This window comes from Xiphophorus couchianus, chromosome 12 (assembly GCF_001444195.1).
Source record: "Xiphophorus couchianus chromosome 12, X_couchianus-1.0, whole genome shotgun sequence".
Lineage (NCBI taxonomy): Eukaryota > Metazoa > Chordata > Actinopteri > Cyprinodontiformes > Poeciliidae > Xiphophorus > Xiphophorus couchianus.
The window spans coordinates 27,460,411-27,484,601 of record NC_040239.1 but is presented as its reverse complement, the minus strand read 5'-3'; the positions used below and the strand labels follow the sequence as shown (position 1 = coordinate 27,484,601).

Sequence of the window (24,191 nt, the reverse complement as noted above, 5' to 3'; positions counted from 1 at the left end):
GGATCCAAGATTTTCTCACAATTGTCAAGTTTTTGTTTGCACATTTTGAAAAGAAGTAATGAGAAAACAAGACGGAAAAATGATCTTTTACTTACCGCAGCTAACTAATTCAATATATAATATGAACTAGCTAAAGGTTAGGCTGGGGGGGAATAAAAGACCAAAATGGATTCTAGGGTCTTAAAATAAAACTGGTGTAAAACTAGTTTTGGTGTTTGGTACAAATATCTTCAAAGCCTTTGCATTCGATCTCTTTCCTGAGATAATTATTTACATCTAAACGATTTTGGGAAATGCTGGTAAGAGGTGGTGTTCCACCAATAATCTTCCTGAGGGAAACGTGTACTAAGATGGGACCCTCTTAAGCACTTGTGATCAGAGTAATTCTCTGAAAGTATTGATGTTAACAAATGGACTGTTTATATGTTTTCCATATTAACAGTCAACTGGTCAGTGAGCAATTTCACAATCCACGGTGAAAAAAACCTTAAAGACTCGTAAAATAAAATTTGCAAAAAACACCAACAATGCTTTTCACACTGGACCCAATTTAAGATGCCAGAAGTCCGTTTTGATCTTAATCCTTCTCTGAGTAGCTGTTTGCTTCAACAAGTCTGGGTTTAGATTCAATCACACCAACAAGGAAGTCATCTACTGCATAACTTGTGACAGAATCCCATTTCAAAGATTCTATCCCTTTAATTATCAATAGTAAGTGCTGAATATGCATCAACAGGCTTTAGTGGTATGTACATACACAACTTTTGCGTGAAAGCTGCTTCAGTTTGGCTCTGTGGTTTTTCCTCTATCCAGATGCAGATGGTGAACCACAACAGGAGCACGGGGTTCACTGACGGATCTCAGACTGAAGCCATCAGAAAACAGACTACCAGCCTCTATAGATTCCTGCTTCTATCACTTAACATTACCGCCTGTGATGGAGCGCAGAGCCCTGGTGGAATGCGTGCGGAAATCTGTGAGTGTTTGCTCCTGAAATAGTCAAGGGGCAAGACGTTTCAACTGTAGTCACAACAGGTCAAACACTGCTGAACTTAAGGAGGCTGCAGTCTCTTATCTGACTGACCAGTCTTGCTTTGTCAACTTGTACGGAGGAGACGGAGAGAGGCTCCTGAGGAACAACGGCACTAACTGGCAAAGGACAAGCATGACCAATGACAAGGTGGCAGGAATACAAGCAGTAATTACAATGATCGTCTCGAACACGACTGGTTTTCATTTACTAAACAGAGATATTAGTGAGCTCAAAGAGTCTGATCTCTTCACTCAAAGGCACTTCACAAATAGAGTGCTAAAAAAAACAAAACAGCGACTGTTGTACCTGTCTGGGTTCAGGACATCTGACGGTACATTTCCACATTTGGTGTACATCAGTACAAGTATTTTTCCAAGCAGACAAAAATAACAAAATGTTCAGTTTGTGTGACATGTTACAGCATTCTGACAACGATCTGAGTCTGTAGGTTTTTGCTCATTTTTGTTTGTTTGTTTTGGGTTTGTCTGTGTGTCCAGTTAAACCGACTCTGGAAACAATTGCAGACAATAAAAAAAGAAAGAAAGTCTTCAGCTTGATGGAAGTTTCTGCAACTGCTAAAGTCAAAATAAAATAAAACAAAACACGGACAAGCACAAGACAGCTGAGAGGCAATCAGCCAATAGCGCCCCCTCCTCCCCTCCCTCCCTCACTGGAGCTGGAAAAGAACAAAGCAATCCCATTAACAGAGAGGCACTTCCAATTTCCCTGCTTTGGAATGTGAACAGACAAGGCTTTTGGTCAGTGTTCTCGTTCATCAACTTTGTCATTTTCGTTCTAACGGGCGAAATGAAAACTGCCATATTAAAGCTGAATTAAGGTCTCTGAAGGGCTGTGGCTGTGATGGAGAAATCATTTAAAGTGAAGGCTGCGTAGTCAAAAAGGTCAAAGACTAGAATAATGAATCTAACAAAAGTTATGAGGACAGAATGCCTCGGAAAAGTGTTCAGACTCTTTGAACTCGTCTTCTTTCGCCATGTTACAGTTTAAACAAGTTTAAAGGCACTTCCTGTGATAGACGTGGACAAAGTGTGGCGCGCATTACTATTCGTCTCCCTGAACAGAATAATTTGTAGAACCGTCTACAAACAGGTAACAGCTGCAGATCCTCCCTCTCTCCCGGGAAGAAAAGCATCCCTACATTATGACGCTGCCACCGCCATGTTTCCACAATAGGGGTGGTGTGTACAGGGTGATGTGAAGGGTCTGATAAAAAATGTAAAAAAAAGGCCAGAAAGTTCAATCTCAGTCACATCAAACCAGAGCACCTTGTTTCTTGCATGACCTTTGGGCTTGTTTTTTTTGTTTTGAGGAGTGTGCAACTCCTACTCGTTGTGTCTTTCTCACACACAGCTCCTTCAGACTAGCCAGCAGAAATTAGCGAACACCTGATGGAGCTGCGCGTCTACTGGACCAAAACTGAGAAATACTTCTCAGTCCGACTGTCCTAAGAATGGGATAATGAGACACAATGTTGACGTCCAACAATGTCGGAATATCGGAAAGAGCAGGAGTTTCTTAAAGAGACAGAAGCCCGATTTCAAGATGTTAAATTTGAATTCAAATTTCTTTTAAGTTATGTTTGGCGTGTACAACATTTTTATAGCAACTGAACAAACTCTAGGTACTTGATTGTGCTATAATATGTCACTTTGTGACTGGAAAATACACAATAAGAGGTTCCTCACACCAGATTTTATGTCGGGGAATCAAAGTAAAGAAGTGAATAAGTAAGCATTTTCAGATGAGCACTTCTTAAGAAAATGCTCAGCTTCTTCATTTTTCCCCTTAGAGTTTGTGTTGCTCTACCGCGTACATTTCCAGTTGATGTTTTTCTGCTCTCAAGGAATAACTTGAAACACATAAAATAAATCATTTTTCTACAATCAGCAGTGCTGGTGGAGGCGAAAACACTGTACTCAAGAAGCAAATTTAAACAAGAGTTCCACAGTGGACTGGAGGAGCCAAAGGCAGCACCAGCCTGCAGCGTCTGCAGACGAAAAGGCAAAACTGTTCAACGTCTGTTTGCAGCGCACCGAGCAGCAACAAAACCTCCCCGCCGCTCCGTCATCGTGTGAGGCCGCTCAGCGAGGGACGAGGCGTGAAGGACGCCCGGCCGTACACACCGCGCAGGAGATCCGTGGATTAGTCACGCTCGCCGACTCTCTGCCGATGCCGCTTCTCCGCTGCAGCACCACGGCGCATCCAAACGCAGACCGACTCTAAACCGAACACAGAGAGGGCATGATTGAACTCCCAACGCTGAACCGCACACAGGGGGAGCTCTGTGCTAGCAGCTAATTATATTAGTGACAAACACAGCAACCAGCATGTGTGGAGCACGTAAGAAATGGTCGACGGAAATTAATCTAAACAGAAATCGGAATTTCTGGTTAAATAAAATTAACAGAACTTGTAATTTTTTGTTTAAATTAAAATTTAAACATGTACTGTGCCACGTCGCTGCACGTGGCCATTCTTGGCACCAAGTACAGCAACACCGTTTTATGTTTTATTTGCACAATGGAGATTTTACCACACATAGCTGCTTTGTTGTTATATTTTGTGTTACTTTGGGGTCATTGTGCTGCCGCAGTATGAAAACTGTTGGTGTAAATATAAGCTTCACACCAACCTCAGTCATGTCTGGACTCTCCAAACATAAGCTTTTACTCCAACCGCACCTCCAGCTCCACACTTCAGGTAAAAACATGAAATCCTCTAAGGAGTCTGAAAAGCCACATTTTCCCCTGTTAGGTGCTTCCCTACGATGAAATGCTGGAAGTGGTACGTCACACAAAAGGTTGGACTCATTGACGAATTCGACGTGGATGTGAAGACTTTGTCATTGCAACATGTAATTTCCTAAAATGATCGCACGTTCGGCTGAGGACTGGAGCCGAAAGCCCATTTCATTCTCCGTCTTATCCAATTCACGGTGACAGAGTGAGTGGAGAGAAAAAAAAAAAAGAAAAAAAGCTCCCCCTCTCTTGGTTTACATTAACTTAATAAAGTTCAGTAATATGTGTTCAATGCATGCAATTATAAACGGTACCTTCGGGCTTTTTCTGGCACTAAATAAGCAAAAGAAATGAATGATAAACAGTATTTGTTTACTTTCTGAAGAAAACCAATGGGCGTAATGAGCACTGGGCCCTCAGGCAGAGTGACTTGCATTTCATTTTGGGCTTCATGAGGTAGTCATTTTTGGAACACCATACTGTTAAACAATAAGAAAGACATTAAAAAGGGTTTTATACATCTTAAGTGACCAACTCTGGTTGCTCTAAAAACCGTTGGAATCATAGCAACGCGTCTGTAGATATGGCAAACTCCTGCCAAGAATCTCCCCCCCCCTCCGTACATTCAGAGCTAATGAGAAAGTTGTCTCGACATTTTTTCCAAACGCAATCATTTACATTTAGATGAGTCTCGTGGCAGAGCTGATCTGGTTTAGAAAGTAGAGGGACATTAAAAAAAAAAAGAAAGAAGTCCTTTTTCTCACATTTTAGTGTTTTAAGTCAAACTAATTTTGATACCAGGCAAAAAATAACGTGGGTAAACAGTGATTCAATTTGTTAAGGGAACAAAGCTTTATCTGAAAAAAATAAAATAAAATAGCTCCCTTAAGTAAAATAGTTGGTTGGGCTATTCTTACCCGCAATAATTGCGATCACAACGAACCTTTTATGTCACTTAAGAGGAATTTTAGCCCAAGTCTTCTTTCTCAAAACAGTACATGCATCTCTTGTTTTCTTAAAGGTCCATTGGATCAGAGTGTGATGTGCTGACTCTTCAAACTGCCTCTTGTTTTTAGATAGGGTCTGTTAGTGCTACAGATCTGCATGTGGCCAATAAAATTAAATCTAAACTTACGGTATAAAACATGATTTAACAAGCTAGGCTGCCATGTTTTCGCATAGTCCCGTTGGTTCGGACAGCTCTTTCCTGTAGATATAAATATGAAACAATCCTTTAAAATCTGTATTTTGGATTTACTCAGGTTACCTGTATCTAAAATTTTAATTGACCTTATGATCTGAAACATTTAATTGTGACCCCAAAAAAAAAGGTAAAAAGAGAATAGATCTCGAAGGGAACAACAGTCTGTAGAAATCAGATTGAATGGGACGGATTAGGCTTCATAGTAGACACCAATGTGGGACCTTTTTATTTTTACACTTAATTTCATTATAAAAGCCTTTATTCACGTGGGTGAACAGCAGAGACCGCCTGCTGTGTTCCTGCAGCCATTACTGGTCAGTTTTCACAGGGATAACTTCTGTGCTGCTACAGGGCAGGCGACGCCATCAAGGCGCCTCTGCATGTTTTCTAAACCAGCATGCGGAGGTTCTTCGGACTTCACAAACGTAATGAGCTCCAATTCACAGCAACGTGTTTGCATTACTTCCCCACTGAAAATGCTTGTTATTCTTCCTTTGCTCACCATTTAAGTCATTTCCTCCACGTACGTTACACATGTCCTCGCAATTTCTGTCTCTTTCACTTCACAATTCCACTTTCTAACGTCATCATCTTTGCCCAGCATTAAAAATTGCTTTAACTCTCTTAAGCATTTGAGTCGGGCACAGAAACATTGTTCTCCTCCTGAGCAAGGTGGCCCCTTCATTTCCCATTTTCAGTTACATGAAACCCGAGAACGTGCGAGTTGAAATCCCCCGGCTCAGACCTCGAGGTCAAATTAGTTCTCACACTGTATGCTCACACGGTGACCGTCCACCATAATTGGCCCCTTGCCAGTAGATTAATAGGCGTTTTCTCACTATTAAAAGGGTCTTTCCTAAGAGAGGCTTCAGAGAATTAATTAAACCAATGACATTTTGGAGAGCTAAAGAGTTCAGAACAAGCCGACCTTGATATTACAGGGAAGGCTTGTGGACGGATAACCGTTCTCCCAGTACGTAGACGCACTTAACCCACACTGCACCACATTTTACTCTGTTACAATTTGAAGACGATGACGCTAAAACAGGAATTCTGAGCAGGCAAAAATGTGGTCTCCTATTGAGTGTTACACAGAAAGGTCAAGGTCAGCATATGTAAGAAAAAAAACAAAAAACAGATCTTATTACGATCAAACATCAAAAGTGAGCTAACAATTTCTACAACCAGCCCAGCAGTTGTTCTGTCGACCTGGCCAAAGGATAAATCGACCCCGAACCGACAACAGGAAGTCTGGATCTTAATTCTTTCCATCCACTGTCTATCATGAAACACGTTGGATGCATCGTCTGCCTTTTAGAAAACTCAAAGTTTAAAGTGAAGGTCTATTATTACCAGTTAAAAAAAAAAAACAACACACAAAACTCATGTTTACAGCTGTAATGCTAATCCAGCTAATTGCTAAAGAATGAGATGCTGGAGAGAAACTTTTAAAGCAGTACAACTTTATTTCAAAGCAACTTCTTTCTCATACACACAGTGTGTCATCTCCCCCGCTTCTAGTAAATAATGACCACTTGTGGAATCTTTGTGCAGTTAAGAGCTACACAATGCGTCACACTGCAGTCAGCGGTGCAACTTCGCCTGCTTGGATGCAGGTGTTGGACAGCTCTGTTATGATCCCCTCACAGTCTGCTGGAAAACGATGTTTGTGGGTAATTCTTATTTTTACTTTCCTTCGTCTACACCGTGTTACAAATTATTATGCAAGTGATATTTTCTCAGATTTTCTTAAATGGTCAATGAAAATGATGGTCAGTATAATTTTCAAGTCATGAACTAATACAGTATAAATCAAATTTTACTGAACAAAGCTCCCCATGAGAACAGTATTTTTTTTTTAATAAAAAACTAGAAATGCACTGTTCCAAATTATTATGCACAGCAGATTTTCTAAACATTTTATGGATTATAAAGAACTGCAAACGGTCATTCTTTGAATGTGCAGCATTAAGTGGTCACATGTACTAAAATCAAAAGCTATTTCAATCAAAAACATCTTAACAGACCAAGTTACATGTTAACATAGAACCTTCTCTGATATCACAGCACAATTCTAGATCCATTGAACTTGTGAGTTTGTGGAAAGTTTCTGCTTGAATCTTTGCAGGATGTCAGAAAACCTTCCCAGAGCTGCTGGTTTGATATGAACTGCTTTCCACCCTCAGGTCTTCTGCTTGAGGAAACTCCAAAGGTTCTCAATAGGTCAGAGGTCAGAGGAGGATGGTGACCACACCATGAGTTTCTCTCCTTTTATGCCCATAGCAGCCAGTGACACAGTGGTATTCCTTGCCGCATGAGATGGTGCATTGTCATGCATAAAGATGATTTTGCTACTGAAGGTACGGCTCTTCTTTTTGAACCATGAAAGAAAGTGATCAGTCAGAAAGTTCATATACTTTGTTGAGGTCATTTTCACACCTTCATGGACTCTGAAGGGGCCGACCAATGATTCTCTCCCCATGATTTCAGCCCAAAAAATGACTCCACCACCTCCTTGCTGACGTCACAGCCATGTTGGGACGTGGTGGCCGTCCACCACCAATTACTGCGTCCATCTGGACCATCCAGGGTTGCACAGCAGTCATCAGTGAACAAGTCTGTTTGAAAATTAATCTTCATGTACGGTTGGGCCCAGTGAGACCATTTCTGCTTGTGAGCTCTGGTTAGGGGCCCAATAGTAGGTTCATGCACCACCACCACTAGCCTCTGGAGGATCCTCCACCTTGAGGTTCCAGAGGCACCAGCAGCTTCAAATAATTGTTTGCTGCTTTGTAAAGGCATTTTAACAGCTGCTCTCTTAATCCGATGAATTTGTCTAACAGAAACCTTCCTCATTCTGCCTTTATCTGTACAAACCCATCTTTGTTCTGAATCAGCCACAAATCTCTTCACAGTACAATAACGCTTCAGTTTTCGTTAAATATCTAATGTTTTCATACCTTGTCATACTGCACGACACTATCTGATGATTTTCGTCAGTTTCTCTTTCCCATATTGCTTGAAACCTGTGGCCTGCTTAATAATGTGGAACATCCTTCTTAAGTAGATTTCCTTTAATTGAGCTCACCAGACAAACTAATCAACCAGCTCTCTGAAATTAATTATAGTGATTCAAGGAGCCCTGACACACAATATCATCTATAAATTTAATAGCACAACAAAAAATTTAATCTTTATGACACTTAAATTCAATTTACATAATAATTTGGAACACGGTGTAAAACCTAGAGGCCATGATTCAAAAACTAAGGAGGACTGCTGGGGACATTGTGATTAAGGAAAAGAATAGACAAAGGATACAATGGGATCATGCCTATATTCAACAATAAATTCATAAATGCAAATGTTTCTAATATTGTGCTGATAAATACGGTGTTTTGCAGCATAGGTTGCAGTTTAGACAGGTTTTGGTAGGTCAAATCTGGCCCAAACTCACCAGAAACACTTGGCCATCAGTTGGCAACTTGCTCCAATCTAAAGCAATCACAAAAAGAAGGATTTTGTAGCTTTTGTAGCTTAGACAAAATGCTAAAACAAACAAAAATGTGTTGCGGCAGTGGTGCAGATGAGAAGTGCAGTCTGTCGAGAAAAGCGAGGGATGAACCAATCATTAATTCAGTACCAATGACCAACCAGTACTCAAGGAGGTGGTTAAAAGTAGCTTCATATCCAATGCTAGTGCTGCTTCACATCAACCCGTTTGTGCCAATTTTTATTTTTGCAAATCTTTAAATCCTGTCAGGTTTTAAAGTGCGTGTCTGATCTGAGGCCAGGAGGTAAATCCTGACTGAGGTGACGGGATGCAGCGCCGCTGATCCACTGCTCCTCCGAGAAAATCCAACACAGTTCTGCTTAACAGAAAGCACCAAACTAAAACGGACACGGTTTGGAGTTCGGTCGTGTCTTCTCTTGGTGCCAAAACTTGCGAATGATTTGTCTTAACTGTCAGGAATAAGATTAACCCCGGTAGAAAGGGAATAACAAACCTTTGTTAGTCGGAGTTCAGTAAATCAGTGGCTAAAGAGAAACATTGTGTCAAGGGATAGAAAAAGATGTCCATTCTTTTTACTTTCTCCCCCTACTTTTTATTTGACGACTATAAATAGGTATGTGTATGACTCCCTGGCAACCAGCACGAGAGTCTGAACTGTTTGTCTTTATCCCACTTCCCTAAAACAAGAACATCAGTAATTTGGAAAACAGTGAAAGGAAGGGGAATCCAAAGAACCGCTTTAGAAACACAGCGGTCATGTACAGTTACCAAAGACAAGACATGTGGACAGGATGTGAAAGAGAAGTCTGTCTAATGCACAGCCATCTATTGTTTTAGTCTCACTTATTGTCAGAAGACAGATTACAGTATCACCTGCTGTCCCCATGACAGACTCGTTCCTACGCCCTTGAACAAAACTGTCAATCTTAGTCATTTTTTTCTTGATGAAATTACTGAATGACAAACAACTAATGAAACAAAATCCCAACATTTCCTATCTGAAGCTGAAAGTCTCCCACCCGACCCAGAGTCACAGCCATTAGAACCCAGTTTCATACAGTCAGAACCCAAGCAGGTCATCAGTCATTCAGTCCATTTTTCAGTTTTATTTTACCTGCCTAAACGAATGATTTGAGAGGTTTAGCAAAAGGACGATCTTACCTTTGGTGGATGAGAACGACCCATGCAAATCTCAGAGCCGGTTGACATCCGTCCAAAGCAGGGTCACGACCTTTTTGAGCTGCTGGTCCTGCAAAAACAAAAACATCTTTAAAAACGTAGATTTTTTCCCCTTTTTAAAAAAAAAAAAATAATTGTAACCAGCAAAAGGAATAAATGTTAAAACTAGAAAAGATTTTCTAATAAATAAAGTATGTGCTTTATGCATGCAATGGGAAATGAATATTTTATTTGGTAAAAAGCTATTAAAGCTTTTCAGTTTAAATCTATATTACATCAACGGTAAGACGAGAGAAGACGTCTCAGTTTGTCTAATTTCTGACAAACTAAGGATAAACGAGAAATCAATTGGAGGAGGATGAAGGCTGTTGATGGACTTAATAGCAGAAAAAAAAGAGGAGAAAAAAAAACAGGAAAAAGAAGAGCAAACATCCGGAAACAGAACAGAAATCTAAACCTAAAGAAACTAGGAAGCTTTGATATTTTGGAGGTCTGGTTGTGACATGAAAAAAGTTGAGTGCAATCAACACATTGAATGGCAGCAGAGTGGGGAGAAGATAAATGAGCTGGGGAGACAACAGGAGCCTGGGATAATTACAAATACCAGCAAAGACTAATTAAACAAAGCTAAATATATATATTTTTTAAAATACAGTAATTATTCAAATTACTGGACCTCAAAACAAAGAATTCAGACAAAAACAATCCCAAAGGTCGTTTCAAAGTGTCTTTACTTTAACTGTGCAGACTGAATCTGCCAAACAAACGTCCCTCCATCCGCCTCTGCTGTGCAGACGGGTTGCATTAATCATAGCATCAACACTTCGACTCCTGCTGTGGTTAAGACGACGCGCCAGCATGTCAGAGGTTGACTGCATCGACCGCATTCTATCGGATTTATAATTTACAATCAACACCGACTGTCTCGGTGTGCCGCTGCACCTTTGGGTTGCACACACGGAGTAAAAGAAAAGAAATAAATAAATAAACAAGATGGTGACAGACTGACAGAGGTGAAGCGTGGCCTGCAGATAAGCAGGTGACGGATCTCTGCCTCTCCCCCTTGTCGCTCCGCACTCTGAGCTCCTCAAGCACGCCGACCATCTCTGCTATTGTTCCACCTGATTGTTGCACTCTAGAATATTAACTAGATGTAAACTGAATACATTTGAACCCCTTGCAAAAAAAAAAAATTTAAAAATTGATCACTCTAGGGGCTGCACAGTGGCGCAGTTGGTAGCACTGTTGCCTTGCAGCAAGAAGGTCCTGGGTTCGATTCCCGGCCGGGGTCTTTCTGCATGGAGTTTGCATGTTCTCCCTGTGCATGCGTGGGTTCTCTCCGGGTACTCCGGCTTCCTCCCACAGTCCAAAAACATGACTGTTAGGTTAATTGGTCTATCTAAATTCTCCCTAGGGGTGAGTGTTGTGTGTGAATGGTTGTTTGTCCTGTATGTCTCTGTGTTGCCCTGCGACAGACTGGCGACCTGTCCAGGGTGTACCCCGCCTCCCGCCTGGAACGTAGCTGGAGATAGGCACCAGCAACCCTCCCGACCCCATTAGGGACAAGGGTGAACAGACAATGGATGGATGGATGGATGATCACTCTAGGTCAGTGGTCCCCAACCCCCGGGCCGCGGACCGATACCGGTCCGTGGACCAATTGGTACCGGGCCGCGCAAGAAATAATTAAATATTTCCGTGTTATGTATTGAGTCTGGAGGATCTTCTATTTTGAAAATCCTTTAACCGGATTCTGTCAGTTACGTCTTGCGCGGCAACATTGAGCCCACAAACAGGATCGGTTTCGGTCTCCTCCATATGCGCCCCCCCTCCCACTCGGTCCGCAGCAAATTTGCAAAGTCTTAACCTGTCCGCGGTACTAAAAAGGTTGGGGACCACTGCTCTAGGGTATTCATATAAATCGCCAATCGTTATAGGTAATGTAACCACTTTTAGATCATTTCTATATTAGCAGCTTTTCAGATTTTCCCACTTGTCACACTGGTGCGTTAACGTTTTGTCATGACTCCAACAGTGAAGCTGCGTTCACACCAAATGCGTTGCACGTGTCAAAAACGCGTCCAGTTTACATTCCAAGTCTGTGTGGAGGCGTGTCGAGGGTGCGTCAGAATCGCTCTGGGCGTTGTTTTCCGTTGCCGGCCTATTTGTCGGACACGTCAAACGCTCAACGCTTCAAATCGCGCCGCGACAAGCCCTCGACGTGCCTCCACGTAGACTTTGAATGTAAACCTGACGCGCCTGACGCACGAAACGCGTTTGGTGCCTTCACACCAATAAGTTGTCCAAGTTTTTTTTTACAGCTCATTGTCTATAATATTACATCAAATATACATTTTTTGTCCTTTTTCTGTTGTTTTTGCCAAGTTTAAAGGAAGCAGCTCAAATGTACGTTTTAAGCATCACTTTAGGATCCCGTTCAACTTTCTCTTCCTCGGTGAGCATCAGGTGCCCTCAGTATAGCCCAGCCCTTATCTGGACTGCTACATCTCCATGCCTACCTTTAGTCACGCAAAAACAAGCCTACTTTCAAATGTCCCAAGAGGCGCATTATTAAGAAATCAATGCAGTTCAGAAATCACATCCGCCAGCCTCCTCCAGCAGTAGACTGATTAATATTTCAAAGGTTTTAGAGCTCGGGTTGCATGTGATAAAACAGATAGAAGGAGATGGAGCTCAGACGGCGATCACGTTGCACAGTAACCCTGTAGTGTTTAAATCTGGGTGTTTTGTTTTTTTTCCTCTTTTGTTGTCTGAGGAACAGTTTGGGAAGCTCACATTTCACTGCATTCTTTAGAAAACAAAGCATTACAAACATCTCCTGATCCTAATACTGTGGTTGTAACGGGAATCCTGCAATGCACAAAAGCTGCGAGTCAGGAGTAGAAAATGTGATGATGGCATTTCTGGGTGCAGGTCATCTATTGGCTGCCCTCTCATACGCAGGAAACATTCGTACAGGCCTGGAAGCAGAAAGAGAAGCAGGGTAGTAGGTGCTGAGAGTGGCTTTTAAAGGGGAAGACGATCAATTAAAAAGCAATTTGCTCTTCCCTCCTGTCCCCCCCCCGTTCCCGACACGCAGCCTCTACTCAGGGCCTCATTCACAGTCTGATGAGCAACTCGAACGCAACCGAGCAGAAAACTCCGATCAGCCTCCCGCTGGCCACGGGGAAAAATCTACACCGTATTACAACAGAATCCAGGTTGGTGGAGTAAAACGCTGCAGCAGATACTGAAGCCTGTACATCTAAACACACAGACAACATGTGGACACTCATCAGTCTTCAACTTCTCGAGCCCCTGCAGGTTAGACAGCATGGTGGGTTCGCTGCTCCAACACTAATGGACCGTGTGTTAGAACATGTGCATCTTTAGGATGGAACATTAGAGCTATGTTAAATATTTCTTTAGACAGACAAGGTTTTTGTCACTCTTCCAAATCAAAACAACTCTTCATCATTTGTAGCGCATTTTACTCTGCCTTGATTTTCCTTTTTTGTTTTTATAAACAAAATGTGGCATAAAATCAACTTTACAGCCAGATCATGGATAAACACCACAAGCTGGATTTTAGGTTATAAAATAAAACTGAACAGAAATGGCAATGCATTATGGTCTTGATCAAATGTATTGGGGTCAATTTCTTTTCCACACAGGATCTTGTATAGTAGGTTTGGATTGTTTTTTTTTTTTTTATTAATTAGTAATAAATACTTATTTAAAAACTGTATTGTGTTGACTGGGTAATATTTAAATATGTTTGATGTTCAGAAACATTGAAGTGTGACATATATACATAAAAAATAGAAAATGAGGATGGGGGAAACACTACTTGACATCACTGTGGTATATATTTCCATATTCAAATCATTAATTTAGCCATTAAAAACAACAAAATTGATGAAAAATATACCTGAAATATGAACATTTGCGGTATAATAGTTGCTACTTAAAATCCCTGGTACTAAGTTGTTAAGAATACCCCCTTTATTTACTTTGTGTCGGATCAATACCACGAACCCCCACAGATCAGAACTTTAACATTCTGATTCTTTACTGAATGAAGAAAGCTGAAAGTCAGCTGACGAGGTTTGAATGAAATCAAATCCATTTCAAATTAAACTTTTTTTTCCCCCCTTCATCTTGTCGCAGAAATGCTCAACCTGCTACATGTGATTCTTTCCGCTGTTAGCGGCTCCTGGTTTATGTACGGCTCAGCTACAGACGTTTGTATGGAAGATTAAAAGATGTTGACAGCTGACCTAATGTGGAAGGCACTCAGAAAGCAACCTGGTTTCTTTATCAATGACAGAGCTGCTCAGAAACACCAGAGAGGGAGAAAACAGGAGGGACTGTGTCCATACTGGGGTTTGGGTCCAATGATTTAATGCTACGTTCATTGTCTATGCTAAATATACCCATCAGTCCTGACGTAAACTGTTACCGACTGACCTTTTGCTTTCTAGCACACAACTAATAGCTTTGGATTAATTGGTGTGAAAATACAAGGCTGCATCTGACGAAAATTAATTTCAGAATACGACACTGCCGACCCCGTGTTGCACTATGGGTATTGTGTTCTTGTTTGTATCGAGCTTTGGGATGGATGCCCAGCCATCTTTCCATTTAGGAGATTCTAGCCAGGCTTGGATGTTCTCTTTGGAGGAAACACTGATGTGTATATAACTTAACGTTCAATATTGTATCTCCACAAACACGCACACACTTGTACAACGAGTCGCCCACAAATCAATAGGCAACTGTTGCCCTGAGGCACATCGACATGCAACAGGAGGGCGTTGTAATCCAACCTACAATCTTCTGATTGCAAGACAGCCACGCTACAAACTGAATCCCAATATTTTTTTCTGGCAAGGGCGCGAGGTTCTGGATTTGATTTGGCTTTGACAGCATACAGTCAGCGTGAACGTAAAGCGCTGCGGTTCCTACAGGGAAAGACGTAAATGAGCAAGAAGAGAAAATTGTGTTAAAAACATTCTCTCTTTGCACAACTGAAATTGTACATCTAGATTGTGAAGCGGTTATCAAAAGCCTGCATCTCCAGTGGAAATTAAGGCGCTATCTGATGTATTCGGTGAATAACTTATTGACGTCACATGATTTATCAGAGGTGCAAAAGTTCAGGGGGGAACAAGCAGAATTAAAACATCTAGAACCGTCCTAAACTTTAGCTACTTTGGTAGTATTTTAGTAGATTTTCCTCTTTGCTTAAGGAGGGGGGGGGGACTCCTTTCACAACCAGGCTACAGACTGAGGTATGAATAAAATTATCACCCCGGTTGCCCACGTCCTTCTTACTTTTCATGTAGCAAAAGGATTCTCTGTGCTCTGCAGACCCAATCGTCACATTATGAAAGCTTTTATACAGATGTGTTGTTGTTTAACCTCTTGACCTATTGTCTCCGGAGTAATTTTCAGACACAAATTGTTCATTTGCATTTTGTGCTCATATTAATGTCAATCATGAAGGGGGAAAAAATACTATTTTCTTCTATTTCCTTATTTTTAGGAAGAAAAAATTAGGACTCTGAATGTGAAAGTGCAACTCAAAGCACAGCCAGAGTCCAGCTTCTCATCTCACTTCTAGTAGTTTATATATGAGATAAAAATATTTCAGCTGGATGTGGCGTCAAAAGTCTCCTTCTAAGGATTATGGATTTCCTGTCTCTCGTGTACAACATAGGAACACACACAGTCTGAAGTTGCAGGTTTGTTCACAAGCGACGTGTCGAGCAATTGCTGCAAAATGTGTTGAATGGACAAAAGGTGGTAAAGGAAGCACTGTTATATTAACAGGAAAACAGAAATAATTTATTGCACCAAGGAATCAGTTTTCTGCCATAACCTCTAGTTTGTGGCACTACTAGAACTGAAAACTCATCTTTGCCAATAATGATGTATTCACAAAAAAGTATGCATGGGAAACCATGTCTAACTGATGCATAAGACGGTATCACGCAGCAAAGATCTCCTCTATATTTCTGCTAATTTAGTACCGCTTATGTCATTTATGTTTAAGTAAAAAATATGTTCCCTGGAAGACTTCTTTTGATTTCCGTTTTATGTCAGATCAAGCTACATTTGATGTCAGGCAAAGATGCCATGAGTAAGAACAAAATTACGATTTTCTTTATTAAGGAAAAGTAGCTAAAGCAACCTGGACCGATATGGTTGAACATATTTTTCCATAAAATTATACATGCAACATCCTGGTCTGAGGGACTGACCTCTGCAGATCGTGTCAATAAAACCTGTCTGAAGTACACTAAACAGAAGAACAAGAGCAACATCTAACGGACGACTGACCTGTCAGTGTTTCACGACCCAACAATAAAGTAAGTAACGTTTATTCAAATCATCACTGCAGCAATCCAAAGTGCTTTGCAGAAAAGAAAGACAGTAAAGTTTTACACTTTTACTTAGAAGTGAACTTAATGCAACAAACACTTAAAAGGACTCCAGTAAAGGAGCATGCATTAAAATGTCCAATTTAAAAGGAAAATTCCAAATGAAATCTGATTCTTATCTACAATGTCACGCTTCGATACAAAAGAGACAGGGCAAAAAAAGAAAGATATTTATTGGAAGAGTTCCAAGATGAAAACGCTAAAAACAAACGGTGATCAAAAAAGTTCAGGAAAATATTCTGTGGACTGATGAAGCAAAAGCGGAACTTTGTGGAAGGTGTGGGTCCCTTTTCAAAATATAACATCTATAGTTAAACATGTTGGTGGTAGCGTGATGATCTGGACCCGCTCTGCTGGTTCTGGACCATAAATTCAGCTCTCTAACAGATAACGATGAAGGAGAATGTCTGGCCATCAGTTTGTGATCTTAAGCTCAGCCACACTTTGTTATAACGCAGGGAAATTATCCAAAGCACACCAGCAAGTCCACCTCTGACTGGCTTTAAAAAGAAACAACGAGATGATGGTTTCACAGTGGCCTAGTCAAAGTCCACACTTAAATCGGCACCATTCTTTCATAGTGATGTAAAAACCATCGCTAGCGAGAAAAACAACAACAAAAATATCAATAAGGGCACACATACTTTGTCACAGCGGTGTCTGTTCTACCTCTGCTTGCTTTCACAAAAGCACACATACAGGCCTTTCTGGTGTCGGTGCAACCCTGCACCCATTTACATATCTGAGTCTGGAGACCATCCAGGAGCGGAAGACACCCATGCAGACGCAGCAGCGGCGCCGCGTATTTGTATTCAGCTCAGGAGCTTCTAAAGCTGAAGCCGGACGTTTGGGCCAAACTATTATATAAAGGTAAAACGAAACACATCGTACCAAATCATATCAGCTCCGTACTGCAGCAGGCGTGAAAACAGCCACCAGCTGCTCCTGCTCATAAAGTGAAACAGTAATACCTTTATTATTATTATTATTAGTCCTTTTTTGGGGGGGCAGAGCACAGGGAGTGAGCTGCAGAGGCCGAAAAAAAAATAAAAAGGTGTGTGAGAGAATAGTTGAACAAAAAAAGAACAAAAACCATCTCAGTGGCTATAAAGGTTTGGTCTGTCAGCATCCTGTGTAGCATTTCCTTTGTGTCAGCCAATCAGTGGACATGTGAAAAGTAGCTGACAGATCTGTTACTGTCGCACTTTTCCCAAAAGTTGGCAGCTCTACCATGGATAATGAGTCTCATCATCCAGCACACACACACGCAAACACACACCTAAAAAGTCTTGGAAATAATGGGGGGAGGAGCTTGGGGGAAGGGGAAGATCTTTGAGAGCAACACAAAAAAGTGACTCAACTATATTTGCCAAAACCCTTATTTATCTAGTCACCACACACACTGAGCAGGGATGTAGAGGTAAAAAAATAGAAAATTGATGTCACAAATGTTTTACCAGGTCTACACAACAATAAACATATGCTCAAAATTCATATTTGAGGCATAGCAAGAAAATAGCCTTTTCCGTCCTACCATAACAAACTGCCATTAAGCTCCAACAGGGCTGTAAATTTAACCATGTGCTGCCAGATGAGAGAAACAAACTACCCACATGTCAGTTTATAGGTAACATCCACATATAAAAAACAAATAAAGTTGATCCCACTATGATGAGTTTGGCCCAGAAACAAAGATATCTATCTCTAAAAGCACCTATGAGTGATGCTGTGGGCTGGTTGCTATTCCAAGTTGATCTTTGGAATCCCCTTAAAATGCCAGGAGATTTTAAATGAAACACCCGTTGGCATCCGTCTGTAAACTTATAAATTGGTCATCTTTGGGCGTTTGAATGAGATAACACAGGGTTACAAAAAATATTATTTGGAAGTTGTCCGTTTTTTCAACCGAATCATGACTACTTTGCACCGCTGAATCCAAAAATGCATTCCAAATCCATTTTTCTAATTTGATTTAGAGAAATCCGATCTTCCGACTAAATCAACGGCATTTTTGTGACATTATCAGTTCATTTCTGTTAATATATCTCATCCAAAAAAAGGTTTTAGGAGATTTTTTTTTTTCCTAACAGAGTGTAATTAAATGTTACAAACTTGGATTTGTAACATTGAATGATGAACACTGACCAGGGTAAGCACGTGTGAATTGAACATCATGTCTTTGTCTCTTTTCTGTCCTGGTGGAGTCTCTCCTCCAGCTAGTCACATCCCAGATTCTCAGGAAACCGACCCAGATGTGAGAACAAGTCATGCATTTTGATGGTCATGTTGCTCCACGGTTCAGAAAGTTGACCTGACGGAGCAAAAACCAATGTGATTTTTGGATTCAGCACATCAAAATAAGACTAAAACAGTTTGAAAACCCCAGACAATATTTCGGGTTGTTGACCAGTGTAATGATTGACATCAGGCTAAATCAATGAACAAATGGTTTACCAGATTCAAAACAGACATAGAAGACCAATGACGGAAAAATGGTCACAGAGCCCTCTCTGTATGCTGCACCGTTTGGAAATGAACGAGTGAAAACTAAATGTTATCCTTTCAGCAAAATAATTTTCTACAAAGTAAATTGACAGCAAGGATACAAACAATTGTTCAGCTTCTGGTTTTGTTCAAAACAATTATATCCCAGCGTTGGATATCTTTCCCTTCCCACAGCGCAAAGACACTAAAATTCAAGGTTTCATTCCTTTTCAGTTTGGGATTATGCTGCTGCAATAAAAAGATGAATTTAGTGCATTAACTACGCCACAGCGTCTGCCCGAGAGCCAGAGAAATGGATGCATCGTCACGTCTTCCACTTTGTGCCGTGGCTATACGAGACGCATAAACTCCCATCAAATTCCACGTGCAAGTGGCGCCTGCTACGTATGAGACAGAATCTAATGTTCTAAAACGATGCCTGAGCAGGTGAAGGATTGAAAAAAAACAAGAAACGAACAAAGACTAAGGACGGGTCGCATATAAAATATAGATGTAGAGAGGGTAGACTGAGGCGCTCGGAGGGGTTTCAGAGGAGAACATCTCGTGGTTTGCGCCTGAGGTTTCTGGCTGACTGTCAGCGATGCTATCAAACAGCCACGGCTCAGATGTGGCATGGGATTTTTTATTTTTGATTTTTTCCCCTGACAGCTACACAATGAGTTTGCAAAATACAACCGCACAGACAGTTAGGAGTTTTAATTTCCTAGGCCAGAGCTTGGTGCGCGGTGAATTCCCAAAACAAATGTAAATTCTATCATCCCGTGAAAATATTCCTCTCGAACAGGGAGCCGCGCTTTATTTGCACACTTGCTGATCGATGGTAATTATTTGGAGCGCGACGCACGAAAGGCCAGTGATCGACAAGCCTGGGAGGAAAACAAAATCCCTTTTTCCTGAAGGAGTGAAATTCGACTAACGAGTGCAGTCAACCAATCGAATGCGAGGGGCCCGGGGGTTCTCAAGCGGACACTTATCTGCATTGAGCCTTCAGAAGGACGGGTGGGGTCCAAAACCCAAAGTGTGAGCGTGTCAACTACTTCCACATGTTGGAGCAGAGATAGAAGCAAAAGACATAAAACCACTTTAGCTTGCAACCTGTGGTTTATATGGCAATGAAGGCTAACAACATGATAGCATAGCTTACTCGGTCCGCAACAATGGATGATGCATTTGATACTGGCTGAAGCCCCAGCACATTGACAGAAGCTGACAAGAGAAAACTGAATGCTGAATTTTGTTTATAGTCTGTTTATTAATACTTTAACAATAACATTAAAAAAACATGTTATTTCTGAATATTGGAATGATATTGATTGCAGTCAACAAATTCCCCAGCTTCCATCATCGCAGTGTTCTCACCAGTCGCTCTGAGCGATTGCATCTCGATGGAAGGTTTCGACCAGATGAGGGTGTATAGGGCAGTGAAAGTCCATCCTAGAGACCAATTGTATTTTTGGCAGGCAGAGTTCACATTCAAGCCACAAAATATCATAGACTGCCAAAACTGATATTCAAGTGATTGCAATATTGCATACATCAACTCAATTTGCAGGACACACACACAATATATGATGCTTTGAATGACAAAAACAAAAAGTACATATAAGGACAATACTTTGATCTTGTTAGCCCAAGTGTGCTTTAAGATTGGGTAAACTCTTTGTGTGACCTGAGGCCGATTGGTTTTAGAACAACATTTCAGTGTAGCAAAGGTATTTCAGCTGAGAAATCAATTTAAATTAGTCAACAATGTAAACCAAACCCACCTTATTTTTGTGGTTAGTTGAATCTTTGCTAGCATGGTCTCAGAAATATTCTCAGCTTTTGTGCATCGACACCGAGAGCAATACAGGCACCCTAACCTTTGACTGTAGTTGCTCATCTAGTTTAGAGTCTTTGGTGTGAAACCAACTTCACAATCTTCAAGAAGAGACCTGCAGACAGTTACCTCCGCTCAGAAAACAAAGTGTCTGCGAGGTAAAGCAGATGTTGCAACTTATTAGAATCACTGGCTGATGCCTTAGATGCCTTACGGCTGATTTAAATTACTGAGACATTATGTTGCCTTTGCTAAAATTATTAACAGCCTGAAAATATCATAAAGCCATTTGAATCTGGTTTATGGAGGAAAGAGAAACGTAAAATGTGCAGTACAGTCAACTTTAATTATTGGCATTGGACACCTCTGTTCCTAGTGATTGGATCTACCGTAGCTATAGTAGATTACCAAACTTTTTGGAATGCCAAACCATCCCCACTGAACAGCAATGAGAATCTGATCATGTTTCAGGGCTGGGATACTTGTGTAGAAGTTGAATTTAAAAAAATGAAGGTTGGTAGAAGTGATCTGTTGCTGCTAAAGCAGAGTCAAGCATTTCATCCGCACCATGGAGATAAGGTGAAGTGGAGACCTAAATAAAGGTGTCAGTGGAAGTCTGTGATGGGCTGGCAGCTAAGCTATGGAGGGCTTCGACTGGCAATAGGCATATCAAGCACAGTATGCGCTGCCTCTATGGTTGGATGAAAGGCGCAATGTAGAGGCGGCTGGGTGTGCACATCATATTACATGCCCCACTTGCTGCCAACCTGCTGTTGTGACACTCAGCGCTCTTTTCTCAAGAAGAAACCTTGAACGAGTCATTGGATTCCTACAAGCTTGCCGTTCTGTGTCTTGACACTTTATGACTTTCACTAGGCCTAAACTTTCTATGAAACGGCGTCACTTCAGAGCCATGAGAGCAGAGCTGAGATTCGGAAAGGTCGCCGCCGTCACCCGCTCCCGATCTGTTAGAGTTAGCACTCGCAGCTACCGTCAGTGACAGATGTAGACACTGTGGAAATTAAATTAAATGAACGGAGGAATGTGAGCCAGGGTTTCCTCTAGGATCTTCTTTAAACTGTGGTGGTCTTCAGAGCATATCCAACACATTACACACTGAAGGCCAAACTACATTAATGTCATTGAAATACAACATACATTAACAATAGGGCCATCAACTTCTCCTTCCTTAGGTAACTTTCTTTCGCCTTTTCTCACCCTCTACTTTGGACTGCTGGGTTTTTTTCACTTCTGAGAGCTGCACAGCGCACACTAGCTAGCTTCTCAGTCAAACAGACAGGAGCTGTCAGTGTTGCTTTGATTCTCAAACTCTGATTATGCTAAATATATATGCACAAATATAGGCTACACACACATATCTCTTAGGATTTACATTGTTTTAACACATATATATATATATATATATATATATATATATATATATATATAGCCATGGCAATGGCTATCAATTACATTTAGAGGAAACTGTGAGAGCTGTACTTTTTCTATACTGCTAGAAGCAACAATATTCATGTAACTTACTACCTGATTATTAGTACATCATAACTTCAACTCAAAGCTCCAGGGTACATGTTACTAGGTGCCGCTATACTGTTTAGAGGTTTTAGGCCAGTCATCCTAAAATAAATGTAGATCTTTGTAGAAATGTAATATGTTACCATTGTACAGTCAAGTATTTATGTGCTTGTATACAAACAGTTTTATTTGCAGTGTCTTGGTAAAGTAAGCTAAGAACATTGAGATTTTCAGTGACAGAATGTCACAAAAATAATGCATAATAAAAAAAAATACTGTTTTTCAATGTTTCACAAAAATATCTGAAAGGTGCGTCATACATTGGTATTCAGTCCTCCCTACTCTGATAGCCTTATAGAAATACCTATAAGAAAACTGTAGAGATGATAGCTACGTTCACACAGGAGGGAAATGTGACCCAAATTTGATTCGTTTATCAATATGCGACCGATATCCGGCTTTCACAGCATTAATGTATTGTATTAATTGGTTATTAATTGAATAACCAATTAATACAAATTAATTTCACAAGCGGGGGCTGCACAGTGGCGCCGTTGGTAGCACTGTTGCCTTGCAGCAAGAAGGTCCTGGGTTCGATTCCCGGCCGGGGTCTTTCTGCATGGAGTTTGCATGTTCTCCCTGTGCATGCGTGGGTTCTCTCCGGGTACTCCGGCTTCCTCCCACAGTCCAAAAACATGACTGTCAGGTCAATTGGTTTCTCTAAATTCTCCCTAGGTGTGAGTGTGTGTGTGCATGGTTGTTTGTCCTGTATGTCTCTGTGTTGCCCTGCGACAGACTGGCGACCTGTCCAGGGTGTACCCCGCCTCTCGCCCGGAACGTAGCTGGAGATGGGCACCAGCAACCCTCCCGACCCCATTAGGGACAAGGGTGAACAGAAAATGGATGGATGGATGGATGGATGGATAATTTCACAAGCACAGAATACATTGGGACTATGATGAGAAAGGATGCTAAAAGAATATGAAAACAAATTCATGTCACGTCCAAAAAAAAAAAAAAATCACATAAAAGGGAAGAGAAAAAAAATACAAATGTTTCATCATTAATATTTTAGACTTGATTCATTTTGAACCCTTATAGTGGGTTTCAGAGTCAAATACCACCCTATGCATTAAAGAAACTGAAATAGAGTTGTGTTATGCAGATCAATAACACAAAGTGTCCATCGGGTTCAGCAGGACAGAGCACAAAAACGAAAGCTAATTAGTTCATAATACAACTCAAATTAATGGGCGTTGCAAAGCCGAGTCGTTTTTTTAAGTCAACCATGAGCCTCAGAATTAAACAGTCAGTAGGGAGACATCAAGATCTTAACAGTAGTGCGAATGTGCCTGTGCGTATGCATGAGTTTGGTCTGCTGGTCAGAGCCAGGCCCCATTAAAGCTGGACCTCGAGTGTTAATGCGATATTGTTTGGTTTATTGCAGTCCAGCATCTGCCAAGACACAGACCTGTGAGGGCTGATCTCATGCCAGCCCTTCCTCTGCTCCATCCCTTTTCTTCTCCGCTGCGTCTGCTTCACCAAAACGTCTACACGCCTCTTTCTGCCAAGTCAACCGCATCACTGGAGAACAACTACAGCCAAAGAACCACTTGGTCACGACTCGTCAGTCTTTATTCGTTTTAGTGCTGCGGTGACCAGTGGTTAACGACCTACAATGTGAACTCAGCCAATTTGAAAGATTCTGACTGAGATTAAAAGAGAGCAGGACAAGTTGGAAGAGTTCAGCACTGCCGGGTTTTAACATTGTGTGAGAAATGCCTGGCATCGTTTTAAAAAAAAAAAGAACTAAAAATGTATTTTGCCTGAAAACACATACTGTACGTCGCTGTTTGGTAACCTGTTGTGTGTTTTCCTCTCTGTGTGGGTCTGCCCCTTCTGTCAGAGTGGGGAGAGATTTAGAGAGCGCAGCTGCCCCCTATGGGTGGAAAACCAAAGCAGAACAGCAGAGAGGCAGCTTCTGTTTGTTTGTACTGCATTGTGGCTGGAAAAGCCAGAGGTGCTGCTGCTGCTGCTGGACTGTAATTAGTCAGCTTCTGTCGCCAATGTCACCAAACACCTGCAACCGCAGAGTGGGGGGGGGGACAAAAAATAAGTGGAAAACAGTGGACTCTCCGTGCTGAAGAACAGATCCTGCCTGGTTACTTGGAATGCCAAGCGTCTGAGGTGGCCTTA

The 24,191-nt window shown here is 41.3% G+C and overlaps 1 protein-coding gene across 8 annotated transcripts in view; it reads right to left on the bottom strand.

Annotated features, from left to right (window-relative positions):
* arvcfb (ARVCF delta catenin family member b) overlaps window positions 1-24,191 on the bottom strand; it is a 243,058-nt gene that overhangs the window by 181,213 nt on the left and 37,654 nt on the right. For 7 of the 8 annotated variants that reach the window (XM_028033129.1, XM_028033135.1, XM_028033134.1 and 4 more), the window contains exon 2: window positions 9,672-9,759. The gene's annotated coding sequence lies outside the window, so the exon portion shown is untranslated. Of the gene's footprint in view, window positions 1-9,671; window positions 9,760-18,280; window positions 18,425-24,191 lie in introns of those variants that run through there. The other variant, XM_028033130.1, reaches the window with a different exon arrangement.